Consider the following 16,142-nt stretch of genomic DNA (forward strand, 5'->3'; position numbering starts at 1 on the left):
TCATTACTTAGACTTTTGGTATTAGGCCATTTGGTTTTGATGTATACTACTTAAGAGTCTCATCTAGTGACATAGCAGATGCCCATTCATCTTGAGAGATGCTGCCAGAACACGTAGCAACAGCATCAATTAGTCCAACAACACAATCTTTATGAAAACTGTCTTCGCCTTCACTACAATCGGGAAGGGGAACGTGAGAGAGACAGTCTGCACGTACATTTGTGCCTCCTGGAATGTATTTAATCATAAGGTTGTACTCCTGTAATTTAGAGAGTAACCTAACCAGTCTCGCAGATGATGTTCCTAAACCATTACCTGAAAGTAGTGATACCAATGGTTTGTGATCAGTGAATATTTCACAAGGGACTCCCCAAATATATGTTTGGAACTTTGGACAGCCCAAACGATAGCAAGAGCCTCGTGTTCAATTGTACTGTAATTGCATTCAGTGGGTGTCAAAGCACGGGATGCGAACGCGATGGTATTCTCTTTACCATCCACGCATTGTCCAAACACAGCACCAAGGCCTTTTTGACTAGCATCCACTGACATGAAAGGACTAGCATTAGGAACAAAAGAGTGTAACGCAGGCGCATTTATGACTAAAAGTTTCACCTTTTCAAATATTTCTTGAAGTGTGTCTGTTCATACACATTTACAGCCTTTTTTAAGTAGGCACCTCAATGGTTGTATCAACTGAGCGTAACCAGGGACAAACCTGGCGTAGTATTCACAATGACCGAGGAAAGATCACAGAGCTTCTTTATCAGTGGGAGGAGGAGCATTGAATATAGCTTCTGTATTGCAAAATTTAGGTTTAATGCCTTCATTGGAAATTAAATGTCCCAGGTATTCAACTTCATGAACCAGTAATTTACACTTGTTAGGTTTTATGGTCATCCCTTTGTTTTGTAAAATTGAGAATACTTTATTGAGAATAAGTAAATGCTCTTCTTTAGTTTCTGTGTGAACTAAAATTCTATTTGAAATGCCTGTACTTGGGTAAAATCACCAAAAAGATTGTCCATGAGCTTCTGGAAAACGCTCGCAGCTGAGGGGAGACCAAAAGGTAACCTCAAATATATAAAGGCACCAAAAGGAGTCACAAAAGCAGTGAGCGGTTGGGAACTGGATGAAAGTTGGATCTGGTGGTAGGCTGAATGTAGCTCGATGGTGGAGAAAAATTTAAACTTCCCAATGATAGCTAACATTTCATGGATATGTGGTAAGGGGTGACAATCAACCAGGATATTTTGATTAAGTGATCTAAGGTCCACACACAGCCAGAGATCGCTGGTCTTTTTTTCCGTAAAACTACCGGAGAAATCCATTCAGCTGCATCCACAGGAGCAATGATGCCTTCAGATTGGAGATTAGCTAACAGAGCTTTCAAATCATCTCTGACACCGAGAGGAATGGGTCTAACTTTATGTACAATGGGAATCGCATTTTTTAAGTAAGATAGTTTGTTCAAATCCTTTGACAGTGCCTATGGAGTTTTTTAAATACATCAGGAAAAGACAGAGCAAATTTATCAACAATGGGGTCTTGATTATTAATGGATGGTATGTTGGAAGGTAGTTCACCCAACACAATGGGAGGATCTTGTCCCGGACGCAGAATGATGCCTAAGAAAGCATGATCTTTCCATCCTACGATGTCTCTTCCTTTAACTGCTACATCTGACAGATCTGCCTAAGCATGTAAGCTTGTCCCAAAAATATCCTAACAAGTCAATGTCTTGCTCCCAGAAAGCTTTCGGGTTAATATCGGGAGCAATTAGTGGTGCACTGTTGGGCCATAGTTTGTAAAATGTAGTGTCAGCAAGGATAGTGACCGGGGCACCTGAATCCGCCATTGCTAAGATGATATTGTCATCAATAGAGATATCGACTAGCGGCCCTTTGATAGGCTTGTTAGAATAATCAGGAACATCAACAGTGACTAAAATATTGGCAAATTGAAAAGTGCAATCTTGGACCCCAGGAGTATCTACAGAAATATTGGAAATCTTGATTCTACTAGGGTTGTTGTTAGAGCTATTGAACATAGTGTTAGTATTTCTCCTGCATACACTTTGAAAATGTCCACATTTTTGACACTTGACACATTTCTTTCCTAGGGCAGGGCAAGCAGGATTGTTACCTATGTGGTTCCTTGAACCGCAACGGAAACAAATTAATTGAGTCGTCGCAGGTTGATTTTTCATTTATTTCCTCTCAGGATTTTGATTAGAATTTATAGCACAAATGGTATTACTTTCAGAAACAAAATTCATGGTTTGAGGAATTACAGGCTGTATGTTAGTTTGTGTGGAGGGTTGATTACTGGATAAGACTTTGGATGGGACAATTGACCTCTCAATGCTTTTAGCGATATCAATTGTTTCAGTCAAAGTAGGATTGCAAGAAGTAAGAAGGCGTTCTTGTATTTATTTTGAGTAACAGTAAAACACAAACTGATCCCTTATGTACATATCAACATTAGTACCGAAATCCCATTTTCCTGCTAGAACTCTTAAGCTTGCTGTATAATCTTCTACAGATTCTTCTGAGGATTGTTTGCACATTGCGAAATTGAATCGCTCTAGGAGAACACTTGTGGAGTCTGAATATTTTTTTCCCATACACAGTTTTGCTTCTATGAAAACTTTCCAAACAGCATCTTCAGACACTGGTGCAGGAAAGCGTTGAAGATTGTCGAAGACTCTGAGACCAGCAGCTCCCAAGTGATTGATTAATAGTGCTAATTTCCTTGTGGGAGAGTAGCCATCTGCATCAATTGCAGTTAAGTAGTTTTCAAAATCTTTCAGCCATTCTGTCCATTTTAGCTCTGGTTTACTTGGCTTCTGTAGAAATGGTGCGGGCTGGATAACACTTTGAGCAGTTGCCATAAATATAGTTAACCAAAACCGGAAGTCAAGTGAAAATGCCACAAAATTTAAATGTAAAAGATGTACAAGAAACAAAAACAAAGAAAATTATGGCAATAGAACCAGAATATGTAAATTACTTATATGTCACTCACTAGCGCTCTTATATGTCACTCACTAGTGCTTGAAGAAATGAAGTAAACATCTTGGGGTCGAAGAATAGTACTGGTGTGCGAATGACCAAGGTATCGCACAATTGAATGAATTGTTGGAATGACAAAATGTTGGGGTGAAGTCGGAAGTAAAGAAACAGCTTCGCGACTTACCCTAAATGGCCGCTGTGCGTGTGACGTCGGTGAACTCCCACAATGCTTTGCGTTGCGCTCCCACAATGCTTTGGGTTCTGCACATGTGACGTTGATGTAATATCCACAACACTCTGCAGGCTTCCTCTATTTCTGGAACTGGAACTTACGATTGCGAGGACTCCAAGATGACGGAATAGGAGATGAGCAGCTGCAGCCTTGTTGATTCTTGAAACAACTCACGCAAAGTAACCAACGGTGAGAGGACGCAAATGTATAGATATTTCTTTTTAGGCGAATGACTTTCTAACCCACCTTCCGTAATGATTGTAATCCTGATGGGTCGAGATGAAAGGCATGAAACCGGTGGGCTCCAATAAAATTGAAATTCCTTGTAAATGTAAAGAATGAAAGTAAAAAGTAAACGAAAATCGCAACCCCACTCCTGGTACCAAATTGTAGTGTAGAACTATGAGTAGTAACGCTCAGGAACTCCGTGTGTAGTTTCAGCAAAGAATTTAATTCCAATGTACAAAGCAAGGGAGCCCACGGCAGAGGTGCTGGCGAAGAAAGAAACCAACAGCAACTGTCGTGGAGGGACAGAACTCAGGAGAACAGAATGTAATTCGGATTCCATAAGTGGAATACGGATAATTAAAGGAACATGTGAAATAGAGCAGACATATCACACTCGTCTCTTAACCCCTCACCTTTCCATAACTCCTCACTGTGCTTCTGCTTCAGCGCGAAAGGGCAAATTTACATAACAATTTATATTTACCTAACTCTCGAAACCGGTGAAGATTTCCCACAAACCCATCAGCCCTACACTAATCAATAATCCCTTCTGCTAAAATCATTCAGCCAAATTCAGGCTAAGACCCAAATAAGTCCAGGAAAGTTATTTTCGCTCGGCACGACACGGTCCCAAAGGTATCAAATGGACCAGGCAATCGTGTTAGAAAATCGATTCTACTTATTAGCAGTCACCAACGGCAATTCGGAACGCACTTCCCTCCACCCTCTCTAAACTTCCCCTTATATAATAAATTCTAAGATCATTCGCAACATCTCAGAGAGTAGAAGACTTCTGATTGGCTAAGCCCTCCAATTTTGAAATATTAGATTTTGTTCCCAAGTTTTCTTGGTTCTCAGGGGATTGAATATGTCATCCTTTAATTTGTACAGTTCTCATGCGAAAAGTTCCGAAGTAACAATATGTAGACCTCTGGATACAGGTCTGCATTGTCCTTTTCTGTCATTCACATTAGCTGAGTTCTGGCAATCCTCCATGTTCCTATCCTTGACAAGGAACAGGGTGCCCACATTGGAGGTCGCCTGGAGATTTTCAGAGCCATCTGAGTCTGCGCAGTAGACATCGCGCTCACACGACGGTGGCCACTTCCGAACTCCATTTTGAATACTGCAGCCTAGTAGGCCCGAATGCCAACTTTAAGCAAAACAAACATAAAAAGTAATTAATATACAGAAATGAAGATTCTAATGTTTAAACCCACACTAATCCCAATGTATATTAGTATTTTCCTAGCTTATAGCAACATTTAAAGCGATAGTACTCACCATTCCGCAATAACAGGAGCACAAACCATCACAAAGGCAACATAAATCATGCAATTTTCTATACCACCACATTCTACAGTTAATATGCATACCACAGTTAATTAATAAAGGTATTAGTCATGCAATCAGCATTTAGTCCCACGTGTATCTTGTGTTTATCAAGGTGTAAAATTGATTAGTAGTAACACTCCAAACACTTAATACAGGTTAGTGATTAAAATGATTACGTAATTAGTATTTTCATGCAAAATAGAGAAGGTATACAACATTTCGTTTTACCTGCTCCACCAATCCCCCCTTTGGTGATTTTTAAATATCACCACAAAATCCCACTAAATTTCAGTTAAAATTTATGGAAATGAATTCTCAGTTCTCTTACATTTGGTTACTTCACATCATTGTTTCCCCCATCTCATCCTCTCTTGTTTTCATATACATTTTTTCCTTCCATTCTTCCAATTCTACATCTCCCTTTTCTCGTTTCATTCTCTTTTTACCTTGCCACTTCTCTTTTTATTTTATTTTATAATTTTCTTCTTTTTATACATACGCATCCTAGTCTTAAAATCAATATTAGTATTACCACACAAGTCACTGGCAGTAGAATCTTACCTACAAATGAACTACCTATTTTGATTAAGAAGCTTTTTATAGTAGAAAATCCTTTACCAATCCTTTCCCAAACACTTTCAACCTCCAGTGGAACACTTTCCTCATGCAATTCTGTTATATTCTTAATATATTTCTTTAAATTTGTACTCTCGTCAGGAATGTAAGTACAACAATGTTCCACTTTCAGCATTCCACAGACTCCTCCCGCTTTTCCCAAAATAATATCAAGGGCAAGTCGATTTTGCATTACCATAGCTCTCATGGGAACCATTTCGGTATTCACCAGTAAGAACCCTCCAGCAGTGCTCGTCGATAAGCGATCCACTACTGTAGATAATTTCCTAATTTTATGTGCATTCAGAGATATTCCAACTGCTGGTATCAGTGCTCCAAAAATATCCCCTACAATTTCTGACCAACTTTCTCTCCTTCCACGGGTTAGTTGTCTACCTATCTCGTGTACACCATCTTTTCCCCTTCCCACATGAAATATTTTTGGGAAGACCAGGCCTAGGTAACATGTGCCATACCAATGGTCCGGCAACCGATAATAAGCTTTGTTCCCACAGATGAAATACAATCCAGGGAATACCGGATCGTTTCCTCCTTTAAATCCCCATCCTCCCATGATTCTATATGTATCATGGATTTCACTCACACCTATAAAATAATTGTCATAAACAGTTTCATTTCGTCTAATACACAATTTCCCTTTCTGTGGCCAATCTAAAGGCATAGCCGGACTAGTTTCTCCCTTCAAATGTTTTTCCCTTTCAATATCGCAAACTGTCGTCTCTCCTTTTCCCTCGGGTATCTTTCTTTGCATCTTAACTCTTCTCTCTTCTACCATGTCCAAGAAGGTCTTCTCTTCTTTTCTCAGACTACAAGTAAGATTATTCCTAAACACTTCCTCTAAAGTTAATTCTCTAGTTTCTAAGAAATATTCACCTAAAACTTTACCAGGTTTTATCTTATTCAATTCAGGAACTACAGGTACTTGTGAGAAAATATTATCTACATCAGAATAATAATAGTCTAGTTTCCCTGTTTTATAGAACAAACTCGCTAATACACTACATGTTATCCCATACGTCACAGGAAGGTGGTGATAGGTAACATCATCTGATACTGATGCAGGCAATTGCATGCAAACATAACAATCTCTAACGTCCATCGTTTTTACATATTCATACAATAACTTTGAGAAAACGTTATTAGAAAAATCAGTTATAGACCTATCTTTGTGTAAATCAGTTCTCTCTATCAATCTAGTTGCATGAGTATCATAACCTCTTTCTATATTAGTCTTATTTTCAGGGTGTTTCTCTACCCCTTCGAACGTTACTCTAAATGAAATTATTATTGCCAATATACTCCATAGAAGCATTAGTAATCCTGTACAACAACAACACACCTTGCACCATCTTCGAAGGAACCCACATGTAGGTTTTCTACCTTCAGTGTTTGCCATTTCGGAAATGATCATTGTCTTTTGACTTAGCCTCTTTTATTCACAACTAATTTTTGTCTAAACCTGTCAGGGTTTAGCCTATGCGCCTGCCTGAACTACAATTCCCAGGTAAAATAGGCTCTGACTACATTTCCCATGAGCCCCTGCCTGCTGACTGGATTTAGCGCGGTACGGCCGGTCGGGGAGTGTTCGTGATTTGTTGGTATCAGCGGGAGCGGCTGCTCTCGTTTCCGGAGGTTCCAGGTAGCGTTATCGGAGGAGCGTCTACAGTTTCACGGCGTCCTGCATTGGTATCGTTAATACTTTCGTGACACTCCGCACATTGTTTGTTAGTAGAGCGGATCGCTCGTGAACTTATACTTGAGAGCCAGCCTTGTACCCCGTGGGTTTAGTGCTACTTCCCTTTCGTCTTTTCTTGTGAGGGGGAACTTGATTGTTTCATTATCCTGGATTCAAGTTGTTTTGATTCAAGTGGCGGAGTGCTGGGGGAGCCCTCCGCATTGCCGTCATGACGACATGACGTATTGTTCAAATACCTTTTGTGGAATACAATTGCCAAAGCGGACGGCAGTGGTATAGGCACTACGCCCTACCGTGTTTGGTTTGACTTTGAACTTGGAGGATTGTTTATTGCTATAATCGTTGTAGATGACGAAATCTGCACCGGTTGCATAGTGACCGTATCAGGGCCTCTCCTTACTTTTCATCTCCTTATTTCTTTTGTTGGACCAAGAAACTGGATATTAGTCAAGACTTATTGACTGTATTGATTGTTTATATATTTGAGTGGTTACACTTCAGGGGGTACGTTAAGTGCAGTAGCAGCACATACATTGGGCAGTGATGCGATGGATGCAGTGTAAGCTAACTGGGTTTCTTGTGTTGTTTAGGGAAAAGGAAGGCGCAAGGAGAGAACCACCGCTTGGATGCTAGGAATCATAGACATCTCAGGTGACACACAATCCTTTAGCGAGAAATTAACGAGAGTAGGAGAAAAGAATATTCACTAATCTATGTGTTTTGTTTTGCAGCTTCCCTTCCCTGCTGTCCCTTCCTTTCCCTTCCTGTTTTTTTTCCCCTTTGGGATTTTTTCCCTCACCGTATCGCTCGAATACCCTGTGTATATAGTTCAGGGTGTTTGGGAGGTCCGGAGGTGGAGTTTATTACTGCGAGCGAATCCGGCAGAGTGCCAACCTGACAAAACCCAAGGCTCTAAGCGCCTACTTGGTTCCTTTTCGGTTATATGTCTTATCCGGTAATTCAATCTCTCTGCAACTTCCTCTCGTTGCTTCAGTCTGGCATTTGATCGTCTTTTACCTTGTTTTCACAATCTTGATTCAGAATTTCCTGAACATCCGTTTCTTCTCCAATATCAGATAAGATAACTCTCAGGATTTCCGAATCGTCCTCCTCCTCAACCACTTCCGGTATAGTCACACCTAGACTTTCTTGGCTGTCTGTTTCCTCTTGTACTTCAGGAAGTGCCACATACGCCCATTCCGGTGACTTATACTTCTGGTTGAGTTTCTTAATTCGCTTCTCTTTCTTCAATTGTGCCTGATCAGTGTCTTCTGATTTCTCTTAACTAGACACTTCATTCACTTGTTCTGCCTTAGATGATTTCACCATTGTCAATCGATACTTCAATATTTTTATTTTGTTTGGCCAAATTTCCTCTTTTGATGGCCTTTTCAACCTAGTTCCCTTTTCACCTCGCTCGGTTTTCCAAGCTCTCTTCCTCAAGACTCGTCCTTCTTGTGCATCTCCTTCACTTTCTTCAGATTCGGTCTCAGTTTGACCTTTGTCTTCTTTTGATTTTCCTTTCACGACCTCTTGTTCCCTATCTACAATTGTCCCTCCTCGTGTTTCTTCTGCGCAATCTTCCTGCTGACTAACTGTCCCTTCTTCTACCTGGATGTGTGTAGTCCCTATACCTCCTCGGGGGTCTTCCGCAACAATCTTACCCTCACTCTCTGTATCGCATTCCTCACCTTCTAGTTCTATGACCTCAGGTGAAATTTCCCTTGTACTTGCATGTGGGGCTTCTTTATCAAGGATTTCCTTATCAGTTTCCTCAATATTTTCGTTTACCTTTTCTGGTATCTTCACCTGTTCAGTATCTGATTCGGAGCTAGTATCAGAGATTTCCAGCCGTCTTCTTAATGGTACATTCTCTGGTTCTTGAACTTGACTTGGTTCCAACTCTCCCCTTCTCGGAGCTTGTCTTGTTCTGGTTTCTTCTGATTCTGACTCAGAACTGGTATCCGACTCTCCCAAATATTCCTCCTCGGGTCTATTTACAGGACTAGGTATTCAAAGAGCATGGCTAGCATGAGTCCAATTCTTTACTCTGGCACATTTCACAGCAGTCGTCGTGGTCAGGATCACTTGACGTGGTTTTCCCCACCGTGGGACCAGGCAATTTCTTCTCCTGTGCACTTTAATTCTTACCCAGTCTCCAGGACTTAAATCATGGGCTGGCTTCTTTTCAAGGGTGGTTGCATCCGATCGAACCTGATGAAACACAGAATAAATGGAATCAGCCAACCCCTTCCAATAATCCAACACAAAGTCATCAGATATAGGCAGTAGCTTTTTGACAGGAATCAAAACATGTCTCATCGCTCTACCCATAACAATCTCATGGGGACTCAGTCCAGTATTCCTATCAGGAATCGATCTAATAGTCATGAGCACTAGAGGCAAGACATCAGGCCATTTCTAAACCTGTGTCCAAACACATTTTCCCAATCTGTTCTTAATGGTGCCATTCATCTGTTCCACTACTCCAGAAGCCTCTGGAGGGTAGGCACAATGCAGTTTCTGTTGTACATTCAATGCTTCACAAATCAATTTTATGATTTCATTCTCAAAATGCTTTCCTCTGTCTGACTCAATCATAACTGGGAAACCAAACCTACGAATGAATTCTCTCAATAGGAGTTTAGCTACTGTAACCCCGTTACTCCTTCTGGTCGGGTACGCTTCCACCCAGCGTGAAAACAAGCAAGCAACTACCAGAACATACCTTAGCCGATTACATGGGGGCATTTCAATGAAATCAATCTGCATTCTGGTGAAAGGACCTCCCTCCCGTCCTATTGTTCCCAGACTCACCACTGTTTTTCTTCCTGGATTGTATTGCTGACATATTAGACATCTTTGACAAAGGCTCTCAGTACAAGTCGGAACTTGGCATTATACCAGGTCTGTTTGAAAAGTCTGATCATAGCATCCCTACCCACATGTGCTTGTCCATGGTACATCCCTGCCATGGTAGAGATCATGCTATCAGGCATTACTGGTCTTCCATCCCGATAAACCCAAACTCTGTCTGCCTCTCGTAGTGCACATCCTGATTTTATCCACTGTTTCTTTTCTTGTTCTCTTGCCTCTTCCTTTAACTGCCTCACTTCTTCCCAAGTACGCACAGTGTTAGTAAAGGGTAAGGGACATGAGTTCATTTCCTTTTCCTGGTTCCGATTGACCGAATTTTGGTTTCACGCACAGTACTGCGCCATATCATTTGCGAACTCGTTACCCGCCGACACGTAGTCAGGACTCTTCGAGTGGGCTGCGCATTTTACCACCGCCAATTGTTTAGGCAGCTGTATCGCCTCAAGCAACTTTCCAACCACTTCAGCATTCCTTATAGGAGTTCCACTCGATGTCAAGAACCCTGTTTGAGACCAGAATTGCCCAAAGTCATGCACAACTCCAAATCCATACTGACTATCAGTAATCACAGTGACTCTCAGATTCTTTCCCAGTTTGCATGCTCTCGTTAAGGCAAACAATTCAGCAACCTGAGCGGATCTCACACCTTTCAAACAAGACGCTTCCAATACAGCCGCTACAGTACATACTGCATACGCTGCACTCAAAATTCCTTCTTCAGTCCTCAGGCATGACCCATCCACAAACATCACATAGTCACTTTCTTTCAAAGGTACATCTTTTATGTCTGGATGCTGCTTGGTGCAAAAGTCAAGCACTTCCAAGCAATCATGATCCACGTCATCCTTCACTTCCACATTTACAGCATCAGGCAGCAATGTTGAGGGGTTCACATTGAGACACCTCACAAGGCTAACATTCGTAGCACCCAAAATGACTTTCTCAAATTTAGTTAGACGACTTAGCGTCATAAATTGAGTGCGGCTCTTTGTGAAAAGGATCGCAACGTCATGGGGTACAAACACTCTTACAGGGTATCCCATCACAATTCCTTCACTCTGTTCCAAACTCTTACAGGTAGCAGCCACTGCTTTCAAACAATCAGGCAACGCTACAGCTACAGGATCTAATACAGATGAGAAATATGCAAATGGTCGTCTTAACTTCCCATGCTTCTGTACTAACTCAGAAAGTGCATATCCTTCTCTCTCACTGCAATAGAGCTCAAACTCCTTTTCATAGTCAGGCATTCCAAGAGCTGGGGCTTCACACAAGCTGTCTCTCAATTGTTTAAAAGCCTTCAATTCTTCTTTGTTCAATTCAAGGGGGTCTTTTACATCACTCTTCGTCAAGCGTACCAGAGGTTTTGCAATCAGTGAAAATTTGCTGATCCACTGTCGACAGTATCCAACCATTCCAAGAAACATTCTCACCTCTCTTTGAGTCATTGGTGCTCTCATTTCCTTTATTATTCTGATTCTGTCTGCAGTCACCTTTCTCAGACCCTTTTCAATTTTGTGACCTAAGTATTGTACTTCCTTTTTGCAAAATTGTAATTTCGATGGGGATACCTTAAGTCCTCCATCCGCCAAATGATTCAACAATGCAACTGTATCTACCACACAGGCTTCTCGTGCTCTCGATGCCACCAGTAGGTCATCGATGTATTGCACCAGTACTGAGCTTTCAGGCATTTTTAAATCTTCCAGAGATTTCTTTAGAATCTGATTAAATATCGAGGGGCTTTCTGTATACCCCTGTGGGATTCGGCACCATGCCAAAGTACGTTCGCCGAACCGGAACGCAAAAGTCAGTTGGCTGTCAGGGTGCAATGGGATAGAAAAGAAAGCGTGACACAGGTCAATGACCGTGTACCATTCTGCATCATGGGGAATCTGATATAGGATCACTGAAGGGTTTGGCACAATGGGACAACACGGTACCACCATTTTATTCACCTTTCTCAAATCTTGCACTATCCTAAAAGTCCCGTTAGGCTTTTTCAAACCCATGATCGGTGAATTACATGGACTACTCATTATCTCTCTCAAAATACCCTGTTCAATCATTTTGTCTATTATAGGAGTCACTCCTGCAATTATTTCTGGTGTCAATTTATATTGGGGAATATTCAGGTAACTTATTCCTTTCTTTACAGTAGTTTTTACAGGGTCTACTTTTTTCATCAATCCCATATCTTCTCCCGTGAAATCCCATACCTCGGGTTTCACTGTTTTCTTCAATTCTTGAGGCAATTCTTCTGGGTCAAATACAACAAATGCCTCAGTAACTTTGGGTTCAAGATTAGCCATGGTCATTCTATACAGTACATGCTCATCAGGAGTTTCAAAAGCTATGCAATCCGGAGCACAGAAAATCGTGCAGTTCATCTTACACAACAAATCCCTTCCTAACAAATTTACAGGGCTGGTATCGCAAACAACAAAACGATGCATATCGGTGAATTTCCCTATTTTAATTTTAACAGGCTCAGTATGATACGTTTTTATCTGTCGATTGGAGACTCCAACTACTTGGATTGTGTCATCCGAGAGAGGAAGATTTTTAACGTCAGCTGATCTAACAATTGAACGAGTAGCACCAGTATCTACTAGGAAAGTAATATTTTCATCATTTACCTTTCCATCTTCAAAAGGTCCTGTCTGGTCTACCTCTAGAGTTGCGCCAAGTACGCACTCCTCTTCCTCCCCTCGGCCCCGTCAATAACTCTCCTCTGACTCACTCTCCTCGCGCTGCAGCCAATACTGCGAAACAGCACTAGTGCGCGGTAGCTTTGTTACCTGTTCCTCGATTTAGAATCCTGTCTCATTGCTGTATCTCTGAGGGTTTACGCTCTGTGGAAAAGCTGGCTTTGGCACCTGACACTGTTGGGCAACAACCTGCTGCTGTCGCGGCGGTTGACAACTCACCTCATTCTGCACCTGTGGATTCAATGATGCATTACCGCCATTAGCACTCAGGGGTAATTTATACTCGGATTTCCAATGCCCTAATTTTCCGCAATTGTGACATGGCCACTTCTTTTTTGCTTCGTCTAAACTAATCTGTCCCTTTCCTTTTCCAATATTAGGTTTTTGTTTTACATGGCCTATGCCATTTGCCTGTTCAATCAACTGGGCTTCTTGCCTTTCTGCTACCTTAACCTGAGCCCACATGGCTTTCTCTTTCAGCTTGCTTTGCTTTGCCTGAATTTCGTCGCTAAAATATTTTGCATGTCTCAGTACCTCATCTATCTTTTTATTTTGCCAATCCACTGTATGCTGTTTAATCCTTTCGCTTACTTCAGGTCTCAACCCATACACAAATCGATATACAAAATGACTCAAATCCTTTTCACTCAATTTCTCATCACCACTATATTGCTTAAAGGCCCTCAGCAATCTTTCATAATAGGCATGGACAGATTCCTTAACTTCCTGGTGAGTTCTATCAATTTTTATCCAATCAGTTTCTTTTGGAGGCACTTTATTTTTCAAAAAAGTGATTACTTGCTCATACTTCCTCATTAATTCTGGATCAGGGGCACCTGTTTTAGGATCCCTAGGATACTCTTGAGTGGGCCAACCTACTGTAATTTTACATTCCGCCCATAGATCTGCTGGCACAATGATATCGAACAGACCATTCAAATCAATCCACAATACTTTGGATAATTTAACAAACCTTTCCACTTGCCTATACCATTCCACAGGCTTCTCACTATGCCTGGGAAAATCATTTGTAAATGATAAAATGTCCTGTCTAGTCCAGGGAACATGCACATACCCCCTCCTGGGATCTCCCTCATGGGACATTCTGTTACCACCGTCTCCTTTTCTCTTACTGGGAATGCCGAATAGGTCTTATCTGTTGCATCATCTCTCTTTCGAAACCACCTGCTTTTCCATCTATCTACATTACCCCATTTTCTTAGCAAGGCAATTAGTTCTTTAATTTGAGTCAACCTTCCTGCAGTGTTCAAATTCTCAATATCCTTTTCAGAAAAATCTACTCTATATGGCTTCTGTAACGATCTTATTTTTTCAAAATCAATCAGCATTTCGCTTGCTGTCTCTTCCAGTTTCTCATGCAAACTCCTCGCTCTCCAAGTTATACTTTAACAAAGAAACATTAGTTCCTCCTCCTGATATGCTTTTAATTTTTCAGTTGGAATAGTCCCTACTATTAATTCCTCCAACGTTATTTTTAATTTCACCACATCTAAAGGTTGAGGTTCTGTATCTTTTCGCTGTAAACTCCTTAACCAATCGATTAATTCATCAGTAGTGGGACCTACAGGAATTGTTTCACTTCTTATTCGCTCCATACTTCTTTCTGGGGTCTCTGATGCTGATTCTGTTGTCAACGTCTTACTTGCTGGACTTTGATTCATTGTCAGATTTTTAGGTGTACTTAACCCCTGAGGTACCTACTAATTTTCCCCATGGATTTTCTCCTGAATCTCTTTTTTTCGCCTCGATTTGTTTATTATTATTGTAAGAAACAGTTAAACAGTGCTCACTATCTTTTTGTTTATCAAAGACAGGCATCACTGGTCCTATAGTTACAGGAACAGTTACGGCTTCCATATTTTTGGTTAATTCCCTGGTTTTCTCAGTTAATTCCAGGGTAGTTCTAGCCAGTTCAGCAGATTTTCATTTACCATCCTGACGGGTTGTGCTATTTCAGAATCTCTAAATGGTCTATTTTCCCTAAATCAGGTGGCGTTTGCTCAAAAGTTTTGTTTTGCGATATTTCTTTGACTGGCGCACTCGGCGTCAGCAACGTGGAGTTTGGTTGATACGGGGAAGGATTTTTATCAAACATGTCCTCTAGCACATCATCGTCCGACTCATTCACACCATACTTGTAACCTTCTGACCCTGTATTGTTTCTCTTTTCTGTACACTTCCTGCCACTAGTCTCCTCAGCGTTTCTTAGGGGAAACATCCCATCAGTCATGTTTGCACTCCGCCATCTCCTCATTCGGTCATCATGACTCTCCTGTCCGCACGGTCTACCAAACATGTAATTATACCTTCCGCCACTCCGCTGACGTTCTCTTTCATACATTTCATTTTCCCATTCCGTTAAAGCTTCAAATTGAGTAGGTCTAGGTCTCGGTTCTAACCTCATCATCCTTTCTCTTATATTTCTTAATACAGCTAAACTGAACGAACCACTTTCTGGAAACGCTAGAACTCCATCTTCTTTTGTATACTTTGCCCAATTATCTAGCCCAATACATGTATGGTACCCATATTTCACTACCATAAAGGATGCGGGTGATTTCGGTGGAGGAAGTAGCTGTCCTTCCCTAGTCACAATTGGCTTGTCCTTTTTAAATAAGCTCTTGATTTTCCCAAACCATTACTTTTTTTCTTTCTCTGGTGGATCGTAATACCTCATTTTCTTTATTCTTTACTCCTGAATCTCTAGATTTCCTGAATCGCTTCCCTATGACTATTCTGTTTGCTGTCCAATCGCTGCGCGACTCACACTAACGCACCAATCCTGAGCGTCTACGTCACTCTGTAATACTCCAGTCCGACGCGACTCACACTAACGCCCCAATCCTGAGCGTCTACATCACACTGTAATTCTCCAGTCCCAGCACGACTCACACTAACGCCCCAATCCTGAGCGTCTACGTCACACTGCAATTCTCCACTTCTAGCGCAGCGTACACCAGCACACCAATCCGTGAACACTTCGTCTCTCTATGGCTGACCAATCCCAGCGCGGTCTTTCTGACGTCAGCTTGTCTCGCTACTCCTGCTTCTGCTAAGCCCTCCTTTACAAAATGTATCGACAAAAATTTCCCTTACGTTCTCTTCAATCAAACATCTGTTAGTAACAACATAAAAACACCACCATTGCCTGTTTCGCTAAACCAAAAAGATAGTTTTGTTCATTTACACAAGAATTCTGTATTTCCAGTAGGCAGTGCTTATCTCTACGCTACCACAGAATTATTCAGTTCCGCCGATAAAGTAGCACTTCCCTCTACCTTACCCTTCTAACAAGCAAAAAGGCTAACCGTTTCTCTGGTGATAAAACACATGTGGAGACTACACTGCTCCTGAGAACTAAGGCCAGAGTTTCACGGGAGAACCTGTTGCTA

The sequence above is a fragment of the Triturus cristatus genome, chromosome 11, assembly GCF_964204655.1.
Source record: "Triturus cristatus chromosome 11, aTriCri1.1, whole genome shotgun sequence".
NCBI lineage: Eukaryota > Metazoa > Chordata > Amphibia > Caudata > Salamandridae > Triturus > Triturus cristatus.